General features: G+C 44.5%; 1 protein-coding gene across 3 annotated transcripts in view; it reads right to left on the reverse strand.

Annotated features, from left to right (window-relative positions):
- The window catches only part of LOC149308408 (uncharacterized), a 154,491-nt gene that overhangs the window by 75,550 nt on the left and 59,667 nt on the right, over positions 1-19,274 (reverse strand). For all 3 annotated transcript variants that reach the window (XM_089535740.1, XM_089535741.1, XM_089535745.1), the window contains one exon: positions 16,012-16,158. The gene's annotated coding sequence lies outside the window, so the exon portion shown is untranslated. The remainder of the gene's footprint in view (positions 1-16,011; positions 16,159-19,274) is intronic.

The raw sequence follows: 19,274 nt of genomic DNA on the forward strand, positions 1-19,274 counted from the left end.
CATGTAGTGGGGTGAGAACGGCTACAGCGGGTGCCTCCACTGCATCCCTCCGTACCTCGCTGCTGTGGCGCCGCTTTCCTCCTGTGGGGAACTGCACTGTGGCAGTGAAGGAGAGAGCTGGGCATGGCTGTCCAGACTTCACTGCCACAGTGCCACATTTCTCCTGAAGGGAACTGTGCTGCCACAGCAAAGGAAAGGAATGGACACAGCTGTCCAGACCTCACTACTGCAGCGCTGCTTTCCTCCTGAGGAAAGCTGTGCGCAGCAGCAGTGGAAAAGGGGCAAAGGTGCAGCGGCCACCAGTGAGTTTCTAATGCTGAGCAGGGATTTGAGCCCTGCTCTCCAGAGTCATAGTCTAGCAGCACTCAAACCACTACACCATCTAGCTCCCTAAGGAAGCTTACAAATTATTAAAAGCACTACAATATTAAATATTATTTCAATATTAAAACTTGCAGAAAAACATGAGTTAAAAATATAAATATGAACATTATTGACAAACAATAGAACACTCTATAGAGTTAGAACCGTTTAAAATTAATTAAAGGACAATATAAAAACAATTGTGCTGTGCTGTTTTTAGAAACTGACTGTGCTGAAATTGTCACAGTCAGTTTCTAAAATCCTGGTCAAATAGCATGCTTTAGTTTGCAGGCAGAAAAATAGCAAGGATGGAGTCACCCTGGCCTGACTAGGGAGAGAATTCTAAAGTCTGGGAGCAACCACCAAAAAGGCCCTCTCCTTGTCCCCATCAAACATGACTTGGAAAGTATTTGTATAGAATGAAGGGCCTTTCCCAAAGATTTTAGACCTCAAATAGGCTCATAGAGGGAGATACAGTCATAAAAATAGCCTGTACCCAAGACATAACCCTTAAGAATCCATCTTTCTTTGCCTTGCCTTAGCAGTGCAGCAGAGCCCAGATGTTCCAGTCAAAGGTGTGGAACTGGATTGCCAGATAGGAATAGTCTGGGTAGAACCAGTTGTTTAGGGGCCCAGTTCTACCACAGGTTGTGGCAGGATGTTGGACCCAGTGATGCACCAAGTATATTTGACACATGGTGAAGATCATTTTTTAAATCCCCCCTCCTCTCTTCAGCAGCCTTTTCCAGATCTGGCTGAGATGGTGGCTAAAGGAGGAGACTCCCTTACCCACCTGGCCAGCAGACTCAAAGGTAGCCCCTTCCACCAATGCACTGGGTGACACTCCCCTCTGAAGTGTTGCCCAGTATGGCCAACACCCCCTGGCAAGATCCTATCAGTGAAAAGGCTGGGATATTCTTCTGCTGTATACCACCTGCTGCATCATTTACCACCAATATAGCTTCTCTTATAGCAGTTACCGGCTCGCCATTGAGTGACCTTGAACAAGTCACACTCTCTCAGCCTCAGAAGATGGCACTGACAAACCCCCTCTGAAGAAACTTGCCAAGAAAATCCCATGATATAGCTTGGGGTCTTAGGATCACCATGAGTTGGAAATGACTTGTATGCACACAACAACAGTAACAGTTACACGTTCAGTACCAAACAATGTCTTGAGGAGGCCTAGAACTACAGTCAGGTCTGGAACAGTACAGAGACTGGTCACTGGTCTTCTGTGAAAAAACCAAAGGGGTCCCAGAGAGATGGTCCTTGGACTTTCCAAAGTTGTCCCTTCTCCACATTATGAAAGCTCCCTTTATAAACCATAAATGGCTCAATACAGAATTATATACAGGTAAACAGCTGGGACTCTGCAAGAATTGGGGGTGGTGGTTGCTAAGTGGGATGACAGTGGCCAGAGTGCTACTTTCCTGATCACCATGGCTTCCTCCTTTTTAAAAACCATCCTTTTCATCTAAGTTTCTAGCCCTTAATTTTTGCAAAGACACGTTTGGAATGTGTGCAGGCAAAACAGTGCTGCTGTCTTCAACCCGCAAAAGGAGGAAGATAAGCTGTGGGAAAAGAGGATACTGGACTTGAGGAGACATTGGTCTGATTCACTGATGCTTTTCTTATGTGGTTTCTTTTCATCTCAAAATGTGACTCCATAAACTAGGCGCAGCCTGTCTCAATACTAGCAAACAAGAAGGTACAATAGCACCCGCCAACTGTCCGCCAACTTTTACAATGTCCCCATTTCTCTCTCCTCCTCCCACTTTCTCTTTCCTCCTCAGTTTACTTCAGTTTCTGCAAACTGAGTTGAAAGTGGAAAAACAGTTTGCACTCGGTCAACTCAGCCGGGAGGAGAAGAGAGAAGAGGGAAGCTCAAGCAAAAGCAAACTGCCGCAGCCTCTCCTAACTTGTGTCTTCCTCATTAATAACATTTGTATCTTGACCTGACTCTGAGGTTGCTATGTCACACAGAGTTTTCATCTGGGATGCAGCAAACAGCGAAGTAGTCTTACTGTTGTGCCTTGCTTATGAGAAATGAAACAGGATGCTGCTGGAGGTAACCTAGGTCAGCGGGTGCAAAACGTTTCTCTCAGCTGCTTTGGGACGCCAGGTCCCATCAGTTCTCCAGATCTCACAGAGTGTAGGTCAAGAGGGATGGGAGTTGCAGTCTGTCCAACCTCTAATGGGGCACTGGTTCCCCACCTATGAGGTAGGCTCCTGGCTTCGCAATAACCCATAACTTTTGCAAATGTTTCACCGGCAGGATGTGGTGATGCTGGGTTGAGATCATGCACCCCTTTCATTTTGTACGGTGGGCAGACTATATTGTGATGGTGGAGGGGGTGGTTGGGTTAATGAGTTCATGTTGTCTTCTGTGTCTCCAAGCAATGACAGTCGTGGCATTGGAAACCCTCAGCTACCTGTGGAGTGCGAAACCTCCCCTCCTCAGCGCTGGCCAAGGGAAACCCTTGCATCTTATTTCTCAGAAACGAAGCACTCATAACAGCTCCCATCGCCTTCCTCCCCCACCAGGCACGCACACATGCTTTCAGGCTTGGTGTGCCACTGCATCTCCCGCCCACCGTCTGTTTGCTCAAGGCCTCTGGTTACTAAGAGGAAAAGAAACTCAGCAACCATAGCTCCAGTCGGCCCCTCTTTGCTTTTCTCTTACCACAGGATATCCTCTCTCAACTTTTGCAGGGAGGCCTCTGGCTTCCTATGCCCCCCTAAGCCTGCTGTGATGCAGCGGCCAAAGGAAAAGTACTCTGGACATGCTTGGGGCTGGTCTTCTACAGAGCGGGGGCCTGTGGGTTGGAGGATTACCAGGGGCAAAGCCAAAGGTTGCTGGAGAGGAAGTCAAATATGTATGTGTGTGTGCCAAGATGTGCAGTCTTTGTTGCATAACTTTACAATTGTTTAGCTAAATCATAGAGAAACCCTGTTCATGAATTGTGAAGATACATATCAGGGTCAAGAGCTCCAATGTGCTTCAGGCACATCTGATGTGCATTGGGCACTTTGGATGAACATCAGGAACTTCTGTTATGCCCTGGCATTTCCTAGATGGTGTCTGGATGCTCATTGGGGAGTACCCCAATGAAAATTAGTGCCCATTGTACATGTGAAATGGATCTAGGAGTCCTAGTAGACCACAAGATGAACATGAGTCAACAGCGTGATGCGGCAACTAAAAAAGCCAATGCAATTCTAGGCTGCATCAATACACCTATTGTGTCTAGATCAAGGGAAGTAACAGTGCCACTCTATTCTGCTTTGACCAGGTCTCAGATGCAATACTGTGTCCAATTCTGGACACCACACTAAAAGAGTGATGTTGACAATGCACAGTGTGTTCAGAGGAGGACAACTCAAAGGTCTGCAAACCACTAAGCCCTATGAGGAGCAGTTTAGGGAGCTGGGGCTGTTTAGCTTGGAGAAGAGAAGGTTAAGAGGTGACATGATATCTATGTTTAAATATTTGGAGGTATTTCATATTGAGCCTGGAGCAAACTTTTCTGTAGCTCCAGAGAATAGGACATGGAGCAATGGATGCAAACTACAGGAAAAGAGATTCCAGCTCAACACCAGGGATAATTTCCTGACAGTAAGAGCTGCTTGACAGTGGAAGATGTTCTCTCCTTCTTTGGAGTTTTTGAAAGAGAAGCTGGATGGCCATCTGTCAGAAGGAGTGCTTGGATTGTGTCGTCCTGCATGGCAGAATAGGGTTGGAGTGGATGGCCCTTGGGGGGTCTCTTCCAACTCTATGATGATATGATTCTATAATTCATTGTGCATCGGACCATGGCACATCGGTCACTCCACTATTGTGCAAGGGACGCCGGCAATGCTACTTCGCCTACACACATTCCAAAAGTGTCTTTGCAAAGCTTAAGGGCTAGAAACATGGATCTGAAAGGCATGGTTTTAAAAAATGAGGAGGCGAAGGTGGTCAGGAAGGAGCATCCTGGCCCCCATCATCCCACTCAGCAAGTCCCCCCAACATTTGCAGAATCCCAGGCAGCTGGGAGACCTGCACCCTGACCTTGCAGGGATGCACATTATCCCAGAGTCTGAGCACACCCCTGTCATGGCAAGGAACCTGGGAAAGCCCCTGGGAGTGGCACTTCAAGTGGGAAGAGGATCATTTCCCACCTGGCTTGTCCTCTAGCTGCTCTCAAAGCAGCACAACCTGTTTTCTTCTCCCCTGACACCTTTCGGACCTAGCATCTGTCCTTTGGAGCCGAGTGCTGCCTGCCACACCATCCCTTTGACTCAGTGCCTTTCTTGCAAGGAAAACAACAACAACAACCAATTTTCTCTCCAGAACTGTGCTGGCTAAGGGTAACATTTAAAAAATAATAAAAATCATCCTGTTATCTCCAAAGCCAAATCTGCAGGGCAAGCGTCTTTCAGGCAGCTGAGACTGATGGCACCCTCTGGCATTTATTTCTTTTGTATTCTGCCTCCCTCCCAGAGTGGCTCCCAGGCAGAATCAATTTAAACAATCATAATAAAAATGTAAAACAAATAAAAATCACTATATTTTAAAAATAGTACAAAATCATTTCATACAAAAGTTTTAAAGATAATCATGCCTTGATGTGTGATTTGTTAGATTCTAGAGAACAACAATTTCTTAGGTTTGCTGCTGCTGCTTCTGTTGTTGTTTTTATTGTGTGCCTTCAAGTTGTTTCCAGTTTGCGCCGATCCTAAGGCTAACCTATCATGGGGTTTTCTTGGCAAGATTTGTTCATTGGAAGTTTTGCCATTGCCTTCCCCTGTGATTGAGAAAGTGTGATTTGCCATATGTGCATTAAACTGTGCTTCAAGTCCTCATGAAGCTGAAAGACGTATACATACACACATGCGGACAGACACACACATAGTGGGTTCATGTTGCCTTTCAGGGCAGACTCTAGCTGAGCAATCTACCAATTGTTGGGGAAATTACTTTTTCAAAGTCATCCATTCTTATCACTAGTTACAGTGTTTAAAGAGTAAAATCTTACTGTTCCTTGTGGTTACCAGGTTTGGAAAGTATTATTATTATTATTATTATTATTATTAGTTTCAAGTCTACCAGATGTTACTGATTGCAGTTGTGAACCATCAGTTATTCACATTCTGTCCAATAATCTAGGAATCCATATCATTAGATAATGAGGTATGCCCCAATTAGGGTCATTTTTCGTTACTGAGTTATTTTGATCCATTATTATTACTACTACTACTAATAATAATATGTATTTAATATTTATTTGTATCCTAGTATTTTCTCAATTCTAGGAGTCAATCAGGCCTCTAAGGGGTGCCACAGCAGAGAAGGCAATGTTGTGGCAGGGAGTTCGGTAGGCTGACTGCCACGAAATCGATTTCGCTGCTCCCATGAGTATGAATTTCCTCCTCCTTTAAAAAACTTGCACAATTTCCTCCAGGGGCCAGGAAGGATCCCACAGCTTTTCAAGTGAATTAACCTGAAAAGACTTTCTGCTGGGACCAAAACTGCTAAGAAGGAGGTACTGAGTGGACAGAAATAATTTCTTTTTTCATTTAAAAATAAAAAAGCTGAGTTCTTGGCAGAGTGCAGGAAGTTCAGATCAGGTTAATGTGATGTTCACATATTCCTGCGCATGAGAAATGTGTGACACTTAAAACCAGACCTTTCTGGTTTTAAAGGCGCACTCTCATTCTTAAGCAGAAGCAGGGAAACCCACCAAGTCCGTACTTAGATCAGGGTGACTTACAGTGACTCTAAGGCCACAAGGTCTTCTTGGCAGCTGGCTCCCTCAAGACAGTGGTACCTTCAGATCATTTTAGGTTCCGGATTTGATAGTTTTACATTCTACAGGGCATACCCAACTCCCTTGTTACAACAGCTTCTCTGGCTGGCTGGCTGTTTCCAGACAGAATTCAAAGTGTTTATGGCGATGTATAAAGCCCCATATATTTTAGGCCCAGATTATTTGAAGGACCATACTTTCCCCTATGAGCCGGCCCATGTTGTGAGATCTTCTGGGAAAGCCCTTGTCTCTGTCCCACCTCTGTCCCACAGATACCATCTGGTGGGAACATGGGAGACAATTTTCTCTATGGCTGCTCCCAGGCTCTGGAACTCCCTTTAAGAAGGGCTGAACTGGTTCTCCTTTTTTTCTTTCCGCTTTCAAATGTTGTGATGATTTTGTTACCTTTTAACTCTTCCATCCTGATAATTTTTAAACTACTTTTCTTCTAAGTGCTGTAAGCTACCTAGGATCCCAAACTGGGGAAAGGTAGGACATCAATTAATATAATAGTCATGGCTGCATTTGTATATGATGGTCTATGTCGTTTAACTTTATACAGCACAAAGATGCTACAAAACCCTTCTGGTGAATTGTGAAAATGTGTATCAGGGAGTGTTCTCCATGCTCCACAAATGCCTTCAGGACTGCCTAGTCAATGCCCTGATGCCCATTGGAAGTCTCTGATACACACTGGTGCCCAATACTCCTCGGTGCTAATGCGCAATGGTCACTCTTTCGACTTCCCTACTTACTAACACCGGCAGGCCCTTGCTTGAATACAGACGTTGCAAACTACAAAGAATAAAGTGGCAAAAACAACATTTGCTTTTTGGAAATTATTTTTTGGGAATATTGTCAAGCCATGGAAAATTGAATCTGTGGATACAGAATCTGCAGAGTCAGAGGGCTAACTGTAACAACAACAGCAATCACAATCACAGTTGCAATAGCACTTACTTTATAGTGCTGAGCACTCTCTAGTCTAAGCAGTTTACAATGTAGTTTTTTTTTGGGGGGGGGGGGTTGGGCTGTGTGGCCATGTTCTAGAAGAGATTATTCCTGACGTTTCGCCAGCATCTGTGGCTGGCATCAATATGCTGGTGAAATGTCAGGAATAAGCTCTTCTAGAACATGGCCACATAGCTTGAAAAACTCACAAAAAACTATGGATGCCGGCTTCGACTTCGACTTCACATTGGTTTACAATGTGTTAGCCAATTGCCCCCACCAAGCTACAACAATAATTAATACATGTCAGGAATGGGAATGTCTTTCACACCCCAAGTGTGGTCAAGTAAGGAGAGTCCTCTGTGATCCTTCCTCTAGGTTGAACCCCTAAAATCTTGTTCAGATGTTACCAGTAAAATAGACAAGAGAAAGAGAGAGGCTGTATTCTGCAAAGCAGACCTCATCTTTCCCCCCACCTAGTTTTGACAAAAAATGACTGTTCCCCTCCTTCCTCAGTAAGCATCCTTTGGTCAAACTGTGCTTTTTGAAGAGGCAGGAACTAGACTGTCCGCCCACGCATGCTCTCACGCCCACAAATGCACAGTTCCACCACCTCCGCAGTGGTTCAAGCCATGCTTGGCTGAGAGCAGGTGCACCACTTGAAATTATAGCTGTGCTCCCAGCCCCTCTTCCTCCACTACTCCCCAAATCCATCTGCTTATAAGACCACTGGGATATACCAATATCTTCATGTTTGAAAACAGTGTCTAAGAGCATGCAGAGTGCACTGCCCTCCTCCTCCTCCAATCCCAAACTGATGCTGCCTTCTTTGATTATAAAATTCTGCTTCGGGCAACATATGATCCTGTGCAAAACAAGCCCTAGATTGTGAGGAAAATATCAGCATCTAAAAGGTTGTTTTCAAGGCTTTACCGAGTAGTATTATGGTTTGTTGTTGTTGTTGTTGTTGTTGTTGTTGTTGTTGTGTGCCTTCAAGCCGTTTCTGATTTAAGGAACCCTAAGGCGAACCTATCATGGGGTTTTCTTGGAAAGATTTGTTCAGATGAGGTTTGCTATTGCTGAGGCTGGGAGCGTGTGACTTGTACAAGGTCACCCAGTGGGTTTCGTGGCCAAGCAGGGATTTGAACCCTGGTTTCTAGAGTCCACCGCTCAAACCACTATGCCCCCCTGGCTTGGCAGCATTATGCTACAATATGGTAGCTTCTGTTTATTTCAGTTTGCCTTATTAAGATGCTTATGTTTATTATCTTAGGTGCAAGGTTTTTACGGAAAACAAATATGATGTGGAAAACAAAACAACTGCCAACAGATTGGAAATGATCAATATACATCCCCATCCATTAAAAAGGAGACACAAAAGACTGCAACAATTATAGGACCATAGCATTACTCTCCCACGCGAGCAAAATTCTGCTCAAAATTCTGCAACATAGATCCCAACCATACATGGAGAGAGAAATCCCAGAGGTCCAAGCGGGGTTCAGGAAAGGAAGAGGCACTAGAGACCACATTGCAAACACACGATGGCTAATGGAGCACACCAGAGAATTCCAAAAGAAAATCAGCATGTGTTTTATGGACTATAGCAAAGCCTTTGACTACATAGATCATGGAAGGCTATGGAATGCCCTTAAAGACATGGGAGTAACAACACATCTGATAATCCTGATGAGGAATCTGTACTCAGGACAAGAGGCTACTAACAGAACAGAGCATGGAGGAACGAAATGGTTCCCAATAAGCAAAGAGGTCAGACAAGCCTGCATCTTATCACCCTATCTGTTCAACTTATATGCAGAACACATTGTAAGATAATTGGACATAGAAGAAGGAGGAGTGAAAATAGGAGAAAGGAGTATCAACAGTCTAAGATATGCAGATGACACCATAATACTAGCAGAAAACCTTCCAGACCTAGAACAACTACTAAGGAAGATCAAGGAAGAAAGTGCAAAAGCAAGGCTTACGGTTGAACATAAAGAAAACAAAAATAATGACCATGGAGAATCTACATAAATTCAACCTAGACAATGAATAAACAGAAATAATAAAAGCGTTCACATACCTGGGATTTAACATTGATAGAAATGGGGATTGCAGCCAGAAAATCAGAAGAAGAGCAAGAATGGGGAGGGGGGCTATGAAAGAACTAGAAAAGATCCTAAAATGCAAAGATATACAACTCAGCACAAAAGTTAGAATCATACAAGCCATTGTACTTCGTATTGCCATGAATGGATGTGAGAGCTGGATAGTTAAGAAACAAGATAGGAAGAAAATCAATTCATTTGAGATGTGGTGTTGGAGAAGAGTGCTGAGTATGCCATGGACAGCTAAGAAGACAAGCAAGTGTATCCTAGTGCAGATCAAGCCATAAATCTCCCTGGAAGCCAAAATGACAAAATGTAGGCTGTCGTAATTTGGACACATCATGAGAAGGCACAACTCGCTGGAAGAAATAATAATGCTAGGAAAGACGGAGGGAAGTAGAAAGAGAGGAAGGGTGCATGGTAGATGGATGGACTCTTAGTAAGGAGGTCACGGATAGGAATGTACAGAAACTAAGCAGAGCAGTGGAGCAGGAGGTCTTGGAGATGTCACAGGGTCGCCATGGATTGAGATTGACTCAAGGGCAGTTAACAATAACAACAAAAGGGTTTTTAACTGGTGGCTCCAAGGCACATGGTAATGTCAGAAAACAGCAGCTCTGAAGTATAGGGGAAACATCAAAAATGGTGGCTTGAAAGGACAAGGAGAATGTAAGAAAATGGCAGCTCAAAGCATGTGGGGAATGTCAGAAAATGGTGAGTCCGAGGCATGTGGGGAATGTTGGGAACTGGAGACTCAAAGACTTGGCAGCTAAACACAGAGAGAAAGAGTTGTCCACCAACTGCCAAGAGAAGCCAGCAGAGCGGGTGAATTGGGGCCTGCGTTCCATGAAAACTATAGCCATAATAAAACATCTTCACCTTTAAAAAGATGCAAGAGCCATCTCCCCTGCCCAGCCCACAATCTGGGAGAAGACAGTGTATTTCTGCATCCCGTGCCAAGAAGGCACATGCCCGCCTGGGCAGGTGGATGCTGCAGCTGCCCAGTTCTGGCAAGTGCGTACCAACTCAATGTGGAAAGAGAGGAAGTTGTTTTATTTCAGAGCCAAACACAAACATCCGAAAGACCAGCTGTGCCAGCGCTGTTGGTTCATTGCTTGTGACATGATTTTAAGAGGAGCGCACGCAGCAAGGTCTTCACCCTTCTCCTCTGATACCTGTCCTACACATTTGGTAGGACAGGTATCAGAGGAGGAAACCCAGGGAGACCCATATGGGGGTAGGCCCCCTTACCCAAGCGCACATGTGTATGCAATTTAAACATCAAAATTACACTGCAGGCAAATTGGGATTAAAACCCATTTTGGGTTTCAGGAATTCCTTGGTGGTCTCCCATCCAAAGCCCAACTGGGCCTGACACTACATAGCTTCCAAAATCAACTTGTATGCAATCAGGTTGGAATGGGGGTTGCATACCCTCCAAGTATCCCAGTTTGGCAGGGACAGTCCTGATTAATCCTCTGTTGTCCCACTTTTTCAGCTGCTTCTAAAATGTTCCTGTTTCTCTCTCCTCCTCCCATTTCTCCCCTTTGTCCTCAGCTTAATTGCTGCAAAGTAGGTCCTTGTTATCCACTGGGGTTTGGTTCCAAGATCCCCTGTGGATAACAAAATCTGTGGATGCTGAAGTCCTTTTAAATATAATGGCATAGCAAAATGGTGTCCCTTATATGTATAAAATGGGAAATCAAGCTTTGCTATTTGGAATTTATACTTTTTTAAATATTTTCAAGCCGTGGATGCTTGAATCCATGGATAACAAAATCTGTGGATAAGGAGAGCTGACTCTACTTTGCATTCAATTAACCTAGCAGTGGAGAGGAGGGGGCAGAATCTTGCCCTTCCCAGTCAGCTCAGGCAAAAGCAAACTATTGCAGAATCCCTTAGCTTGTCTTTTCTCCCTCATTCATAACTTTTAGCCACCTTGACCATATTCTGAGGTTGCTAGGCCTCATATATCCTGGTTTTCCTTTGCGAAATGTTGAAGGGGAGGGGGTTGCTGCTGATCTGCAGAAAACACATGGGCAGGAGGATGCCTGTCTCTGGCATGCACACCCACATACACACACACAAGACGAAGACACACATGGCATAAACAGAAATGTTCCTGCACCCACCCACCTGCACACCTAGCAATCGCCCACCAGCGTTCACACAACCCTCTCGCTCCCCTCCTTCCTTCTCCCTCCCTCCATCTCATTGCGCTGAACTCTTTGCTCACATCTCTACTTGCAAGAGTAATGCAGACTTCTTTTTTTCTTTTAAAGAAAACATGCTCCTCTGAATCCCACCACCACCTCCATAAATCTTCCATATTTGCAAGGCCTGGAGGGTCACTTGCCCGCACGTCCTTCACCTAGACAGATCTACCTACTCAAACCTTGGGATTCCCAGCCACAGGGAGATGGGGCGGGTGTAAGAGAAAAAGAAACAGGGGATTAATTTGCTTGGCACATTGTGTTCAAATGCAAGCATACTGAGAGATTGCTGTTCTGAGGCAGACCTTGTCTCTCTCGTGTTTTAAAGCTTCTTTGCTTGAAAGCATAGCAGTCCAAGTCAGTTGCTAGCCATCGCCTGTCAGAAGGCAAGTGGATAGCTCCAGAGATGACAAAGCAGCATCTTATAATAACTGGGTCTTGCCTCTCTCCCCATGCCACTCCTCTCACAAGTACAGAGATCTTTTTCAAATATGTATTGCCCTGGAATTAGATCAAAGCCAGGTTGTTCCCTGGCTTCTTCTCATTGTATGGATGGGAAAACTGAAGTCCAGAAAAAAGAGGCTTGCTTGGGATGACAGCATCAGAATGGTAGAGAGTCCAGAATACAGATTTCAGATCACTTTCTGAAGCAGCACAGGGGCCATGCAGGAATACACAACGGAAGCACTCCCGAAAGATGGCCATGCAACTGTGTTTAAAGATTTCCAAAGAAAAAGAGTCGACCACCCTCCAAAACAGTCCATTCCACTGATGAACAGGTTTTACAGTAAAAAAAAACCCAAACATCCTAATGTGTAAGTACTGTAGATTTCTTACAATCTGTTCATGTCCTAAGCTGCATCTACACTGCAGAATGAATGCAACTTGACACCGCTTTAGCTGCCATGGTTTAGTGCTATGAAATTCTGGGAATTGTAGTTTTGTGAGATATGTAGCTTCTGTCAAAGAACTCTTCAGCCACAACAAATTACAAATCTTACAACTCCACAGAACGGAGCCGTGGCAGTTAACGCAGTGTCACACTATATTAATTCTGCAGTATGTTGTTTGTTGTGTCGTGTGCCAACTTCATACCAGTCAATGTTTGTTTGTTTATTGGATTTATGTTCTGACTTTCTCTCCTAAAATGGGATCCAAGGCAGCATTTCATAGATAAATACCAGGACACGCTGGTTTTACAATGTTCATGTTTTCTTTCCTTCGCCCACTTTCCCCCTTTGTCTGAGTTCAAAGTGGAAAAATAAATCTCTCTTCATTAACTCAGCAGAGACACAAGAGAGGATGGGACAGAATTTTCCCTTTCCCAGTTGGCTCAGGCAAAAACAAACCGTTCAGGCCTCGCCTTGCTTGCCTGTTCTTCCTCATTCATAACTTTTGCCATTGTGACCACACTCTGTTGTTGCTTTGTCCAGATATCTCCTGGTTTTCATCTATGAAATGTTTGGGGGGTTTATATGCAAGTACACAGAAACTAATGCAACAAAACAGAAGGCAAGTCCCTGCACAGTAAGGGAAGGGAGCACAAAGCTGTCCAGTCTCTGATTAAATCTTGGCTGCCAGACCCACATTCCTCAAGGGGTCACAAAGGTAGCTGCTGGCCTCTGAGCCTCCCCACCTCCCCCTCTCCCTGCTCTTTCCTGTTCTCCCCATGCAAACAGCTTTGGGCTTGCCAACAGTCCACTGAAAAATGTCCTTTGATTCTTACCCATAGACCTCCTTCCTCCCTCTTTTGCCTGTGCAATCCCAGATTATGTGAATACATCCTAGAACATGTCTAGGAGAAGTTGGTTGTCCATATACTCCAACTTTCCCACTCACAATTAATCCTCTACCAGCCCACTATATTTCAGCTGCTTTTAAAATGTCCTGGTTGCTCTCTTCTCCTCCCACCTTTGCCCTCAGCTTACTTTCATTGCTGCAAATTGAGTCCAAATATAGTTGCACTCAGTTAACTTTGCAGGGAGGAGAGGTGGGAATCTCGCCCTTCCCAGAAGGTTCAGGCAAAAGCAAACTGATGCAGCCTCTCTTAGCTTGTGTCTTCTTCCTCCTTAATAACTTTTGCCATCTTGACCGTACCCTGATGTTTCTTGGACATAGCAGTCCCAGTTTTCATCTGTGAAATGTTGGAGAGTATGTGGTAAATCAGTGTGGAATTGGGTAGTGAGATTTAAGAGATCAGATTTTACCTCTGTTAGGAATGGTTTGTTGTTCCACTTGACACTCTACTAGCTGCACTTTACTAGCTGAACTGGCACTCTACTAGGAAAACGGAGCAGAATCTCTTTCATACTGTACAATTATAGCAATATGACTTCCTTTTCACTGTCACTGCTGCATCCTCTGGTATCTTGGGATGTGTAGTTTGGGGAAGCACTAGAGATTCCTGGCTGAGAATCGTAAACACCCTCTCTATATTACCAGGCTCAGGATTCCATAGGATGGAACTAGGTCAGTTAAAGTGGCTTTAATGATATAGCAGAAATTTTCTTTCTATCACACACACACACTGAGACGCATGTCAATTTTACCCTCACAAAAACCTAGCAATGTAAATTAGGTTGAGAGTGTGTGTGACAGGTCTAGGATCCATGGGTTTCATGGCCAACCAAAAATGGTATAGCAGTTAAGAGTGTGCTGGATTGGGATTTTGGAAATCCAGGCCCCTAAAGTCCATGGATTTAGTCTAGTTAGGATTAGAGCCATGGAGCTTTCTGGCAGAGAATTCAAAATTATCTCACAACACTACAAACCCCAGGTGACTTTAGGATGCAAGCGCAGCAGTTAATGTGCTATCGAAGTGTTAAAATTGTGTGGTGTGTGAGAGAGGCAAGGAAGGATGTGAAAAAAGAGGAGGGAAGGGGAGGCTAGAAAGAGAGAAAAGGGTGAAAAGAGAAGAGAGGTGATACAGAGAGTGGAGAAAGGGTCAGTAGAAAGAGTGGAATGGATAAACAGGGTACAAGAAGGAAGGAAGGGAGGGAGGGAGGGGGAAAGAATGTGTTGGAAAAAGGGAGTATTAGGAAGAAAGAGGAAATTTTGTGGGGGGAGAGAGAAAGCATGAGGGAGGACCTCTTAGAATGAGAAAAGGTGTTAGGTGGGTTTAGAAAGAGGAAAGATGTGTCAAAAAAGAGAGATGGCAGAAAGAGGGAAAGGGAAGGGTGTTACAATGGGGGGGGGGGTTAAAATTAAGTAATAAAAGATTTATTAGAAAAAATGGGAGGAGGAAGGGAGACCTCAGAAAAAGGGGTGTCAGAAAGAGCAGAAGAAAATGAGTTGGCAGAGATGTAGGGTAGATTTGAAGGCCACATGCAGTACAAGAGGTGCCAGTTGCCCCGCCCCCTCAGCCTACCCTTTAACCCCAAGAATAAGTAGCAACCAGAGTACTTGGATGGAAGACCGCTAACACATACCAGGTGCTGTGTTTCAGAGGAAAGAACTGGCCAAACCACCTCTGAGGATTCCTCCTCTAAGAAAACCCTGTGAAATTCATGGAGTCACCATAGTTCGACCTGAAGACACATACATAGTGTGTGGGGAAATTTTCTTTTTGTAAACTACAAGTCCCCAAATCCTCCACCCAGCTTGGTCAGCAGTCCGCTAACATTCAGGTAGTAGCCCTTTGTTTATCTAGGAGAGGACACTAAGGGGTTCACCCAGGGACAGTGAATGAGAGGCTTCAGAGGACTCAGTGCGGCTGGCTTGCAACACAGCAATGGGCAAGGATACTGCAATAAAGGACCACGTCATGAACTGGTCAGATTACACACACATACTGTACATCCCAGTTTCAAAAGTGGGCAACAGTTCTGAAGCAACACTTAAGAGCTGGTGGTATGATGGCCAACCCAAGCGGGACGGGGGAGAGAGAAAGACTTTTGCAATAGCTGTGGTTTTGAGAACTTCCTCTCTTTGTTGTGGGGAGAGAACCAGGAGAGGTCCAAGGAAGTGATGAAGTCACAAACCACGGTGTGAAATTCTCCCTGCCGGTGTCCCCATTACCAAACTTGGAAAGAGCAAGAGAAACACAAAAGGACAGCCCCCCACACACACACATTTCACAGATGAAAATCAGGCCACGTGTGGCCAGGCAACACCAAAGTGTGGTCAAGACGGCAAAGTGGTCTAAGAACACACAAGCAGGGAGAAGATGTAGCAGTTTGTTTTTGTCTGAGCCTAATGGGAAGAAGAGCAAGATTCTCTCCTCCTCTCCTCTTCCTTCTCTCATTGAGTGTAAACTATTTTTGCATTTTGAACTCAATTTGCAGCATCTGAAGTAAGCTGTGGACAAAGGGGGAAGAGAAGAAAGAAACTAGGATATTGTAAAAGCAGATGAGAAAGTGGGATGGCAGAGGATTAAATCCAACTATCCCTGCCAAATTGGGATAGATGGAGGGTATGGGGTCTCAGGCCCACAAAGAAAGCTTTGTGGGTACTTTGTGGGTACAGTGCATATCCGGGACTTCTTTTGGCTGTGCATAATGCAAACAGCTGTACAATCTTTGGAATAACAACAGAGAGAATGGTAATTTTGAAAGGAGGAGGAAGAAAATACTACTTTACCTGGAATATTGTTTCCATTTCTGGTCACTACAATCCAAGAAGGACGTTGACAAGCTGGAGCATGTCCAAAGGAGGACGACCAAACTGAACGTTCTGGAAACCCCAAGCCCTATGAAGAGTGGCTTAGGGGGGCTGGATATGTTCAGCCTGGGGAAGAGAAAGTTAAGAGGTATTGTAATATAACAGCCATGTTGAAATACTTGAAGGTATTTACAAATGCCCTCTAACTCTCCCAATCTGACAAAGATAGTCCAGATTAATCATCTGTCATCCCACTTTTTCAACTACTTATGTCCCAATTTCTCTCTCCTCCTCCCTTTCCCCTCTTCTCCTCATCTTTCAGTGATTGAAAAGTTTGTTCAAAGTACAAAAGTCGTTTGCACTCAAATCTGCCGGTGACAGGAGAGGGGAAACTTGACTTTCCCAAGAGACTCTGGCAAAAGCAAATTGCTGTAGCCTCTCTTAGCTTGTGGGTTCTTTCTCATTAAAAATGTTTCCTATCTTGACTACACTCTGGTGCTACTTGGCCACATGTGTCCTGGTTTTCACCTGTGAAATATTGAAGAGTATGGCCTATGACCCTGGAGACCAGGATTCAATTCACCTCTCAGCCATGGAAACACACTGGGAGACCTTGAGTGAGTCACACTCTCTCAGCCCCAGAAAACTCCATGATAAGTTGGCCTTAGGGTTGCCGTAAGTTGGAAACGGCTTGAAAACTTCAAGAAATGATTACAGGAGGAGGCAGAATGAGGACATTGCACATCTCAGTAAGGATATTGCAATAATATAATTAAAGTTTCTTTTCATCCCCAAATTTCTAGCATTGTTCTAACCTACTATATATACTCATGTATAAGTCTAGAAATTTTAGTCAAAATATTGACCCAAAAAACCCGAGTCGACTTATCCACGCATCAGTGTAAATACTGTACGTTTATAAATAAAGGAACTGGTGAAAGGCAAGTGCGTAATCTGTCCTGGAAGTAATGACCTCCCTCTACTTTCTCATCTATCCAGCTTTTATAAACTGTTATACCTGCTGGAATTTTGAATCTTTTTGGCATAATTTTCCTTTGTTTCATCTTTCAGATCCTTTGTTACATGCCCCTAGGTTTCACCCTCGACTTATCCACAGGTCGTATCAAAATCCATAATTGTGGCCCCAAAACCTGCCCTCGACTTATACATGAGATCGACTTATAGTCGAGCATGTATGGGGTAAAAGTTCAGTCAGGCATTTGGAAGCACAGTTGAAGCCTCCAAAGACAAGGAACAGGATGCAAAGTGAACCAGGGAATGCTAAGGGTTCTCGTTGAGCATCATTTTCAGCATCTTGCTCTCTGCAGTGTTAGAAATTTGGAGCTTGGAGGAAAAGTGTGTTCAAGGGGGTGAAATTCTTACAGTGGGGAGGGATGGTTTCATTTTTTGCACACGCACACACGCACCCTGGTAGCTGCGCCCTTGAATTGTCCCTATGCTCTGCAGGAGCTCTGGGAGAAGGGGTGTTGATGTGCTGAACAATGGCACAGAGGGAGAGAGAAAAAAGATGGGGAAAAAAGAGACGCCCACACCAACGCCGGCCTGTTCTTCAGCTCTTCAGACAAGGCACCTGGCGTCTGTGCCGGGGAGAGATGGGGAAGAACCAATTCTCTGCCAGACGTCTAGTGGGTGGCTTGGCGTCGCCTGGAGGGAACATGGCTTGGGAGCGCTAGGCTGTTTGAGGTGAAAGGAGGAGTGGATTTTTTAAAGGGGAAATTTCTGAACCGAACAGCTAAATACCACAAAGGCACCAGATCCCATCTGGGATCTTGGAAGCTAAGCAAGGCCAAGCCTGGTTAGTACTTGGACATGAAACTGCCAATGAATCCCAGGCTGCATTTCAGATAAAGGATCTGGCAAAACCACCTCTGAGGATGCTTAGAAAACCCTATGAAATCCATGGGGTTGCCATAAGTCATCAGCTTGAAAGCACACACACAAACATACACATACACACATGCAAAATGAACAAGAGCAAACATAAATGCTGCTGCCTTTGCCCGCTCTTCCAAAATGCACTGCTGCCATTTAGCCTGGCTTCCTTTATCCAGAGGAGGCATGGGAAAAGGTCCAAATCCACCTTGTGCCTCATAATTCGATGAGTAAATGCTGACATATACCTTCCAATTGTCCCAATTTTGCAGGGGCAGTCCTGATTTATCCTCTACCATCCCACTTTATAGCAGTTTTTTAAATGTCCCAGTTTCTCCTTCCCGCTTTGTCCTCAGCAGACTTCCATTGCTGCAAACTGAGTTCAAAGAGCATGGTGGTGTGGTTTGAGCATTGGACTATGACTCTGGAGACCAGAGTCTGGTCTGGAGAGAAAGCCACTTCTAAGGTGGTACTTGCAGTAAAACACACACACACACACACTATATAAAAGTGACAAATGGAGTGTTTTCTACCTCCCTACGGTTCCTGATTCAGTCTATCAATGCCTCAGCTAAAACAAAGAACAGTTCAGGAAGGATATTGACAAGGTGGAAGGTGTTCAAAGGAACATGATCAAGATGGTCAAAGGTCTGGAAACCAATCATGACAAGGAAAGGCCTAGGGAGATAGGAGTGTTTAGCTTTGAGAAAAGAAAACTGGAGAGGTGATGTGAGAACCATCTTTAAATACCTGAAGGGGTGTCACATAGAAGATGGAGTGAGCTTGTTTTCTGCTGCTCCAGGGTTTTGGAACATGAATCAATGAATTCACATTACAAGAAAGGGACATTCTCCAAACTTTAAGAAGAATGTCTTGACTGTAAGAGTTGTTAGACTGCTTTGGAGGGTGGTGGACCCTTCTTCTTTGGAAATCTTTCAAAAGAGGTTGGATGGGAATATTTTGGGAGCTTTGGTGGTGCACTCCTGCATGGCAGGGAGCTGGACTATATGACTCTTGGGGTCCCTTCTAACTCTGTGCACTCACTTTATTGACCTTAAAACCTATTGAATTCAGTAGGCTTAGTTGAGAATAGACATGGACAGGACTATAACAGGAAATACAATTTCTCAGTCTAAAAAACTAAAACCTAATATGATAAAACACTAACATCTTTAAAAGCCAGGTTGAAATAAACAGGAGCCACCGTAATGCAATTAAGTAAATTGCCCTTGAACACAATCTTTTAGCTGCTGCTGTAGTCCTCACAATGAACCTTCTTTACTGGAAGAGCTATTTGACATTGGAATAGATTTCCTCAAAGGGTGGGAGAAGCTCCTTCACTGGAGCTC

This window comes from Sceloporus occidentalis, unplaced genomic scaffold (assembly GCF_023333645.1).
Source record: "Sceloporus occidentalis isolate IW3139 unplaced genomic scaffold, rSceOcc1.0.p SCAF_8, whole genome shotgun sequence".
Taxonomy (NCBI): Eukaryota; Metazoa; Chordata; class Lepidosauria; order Squamata; family Phrynosomatidae; genus Sceloporus; species Sceloporus occidentalis.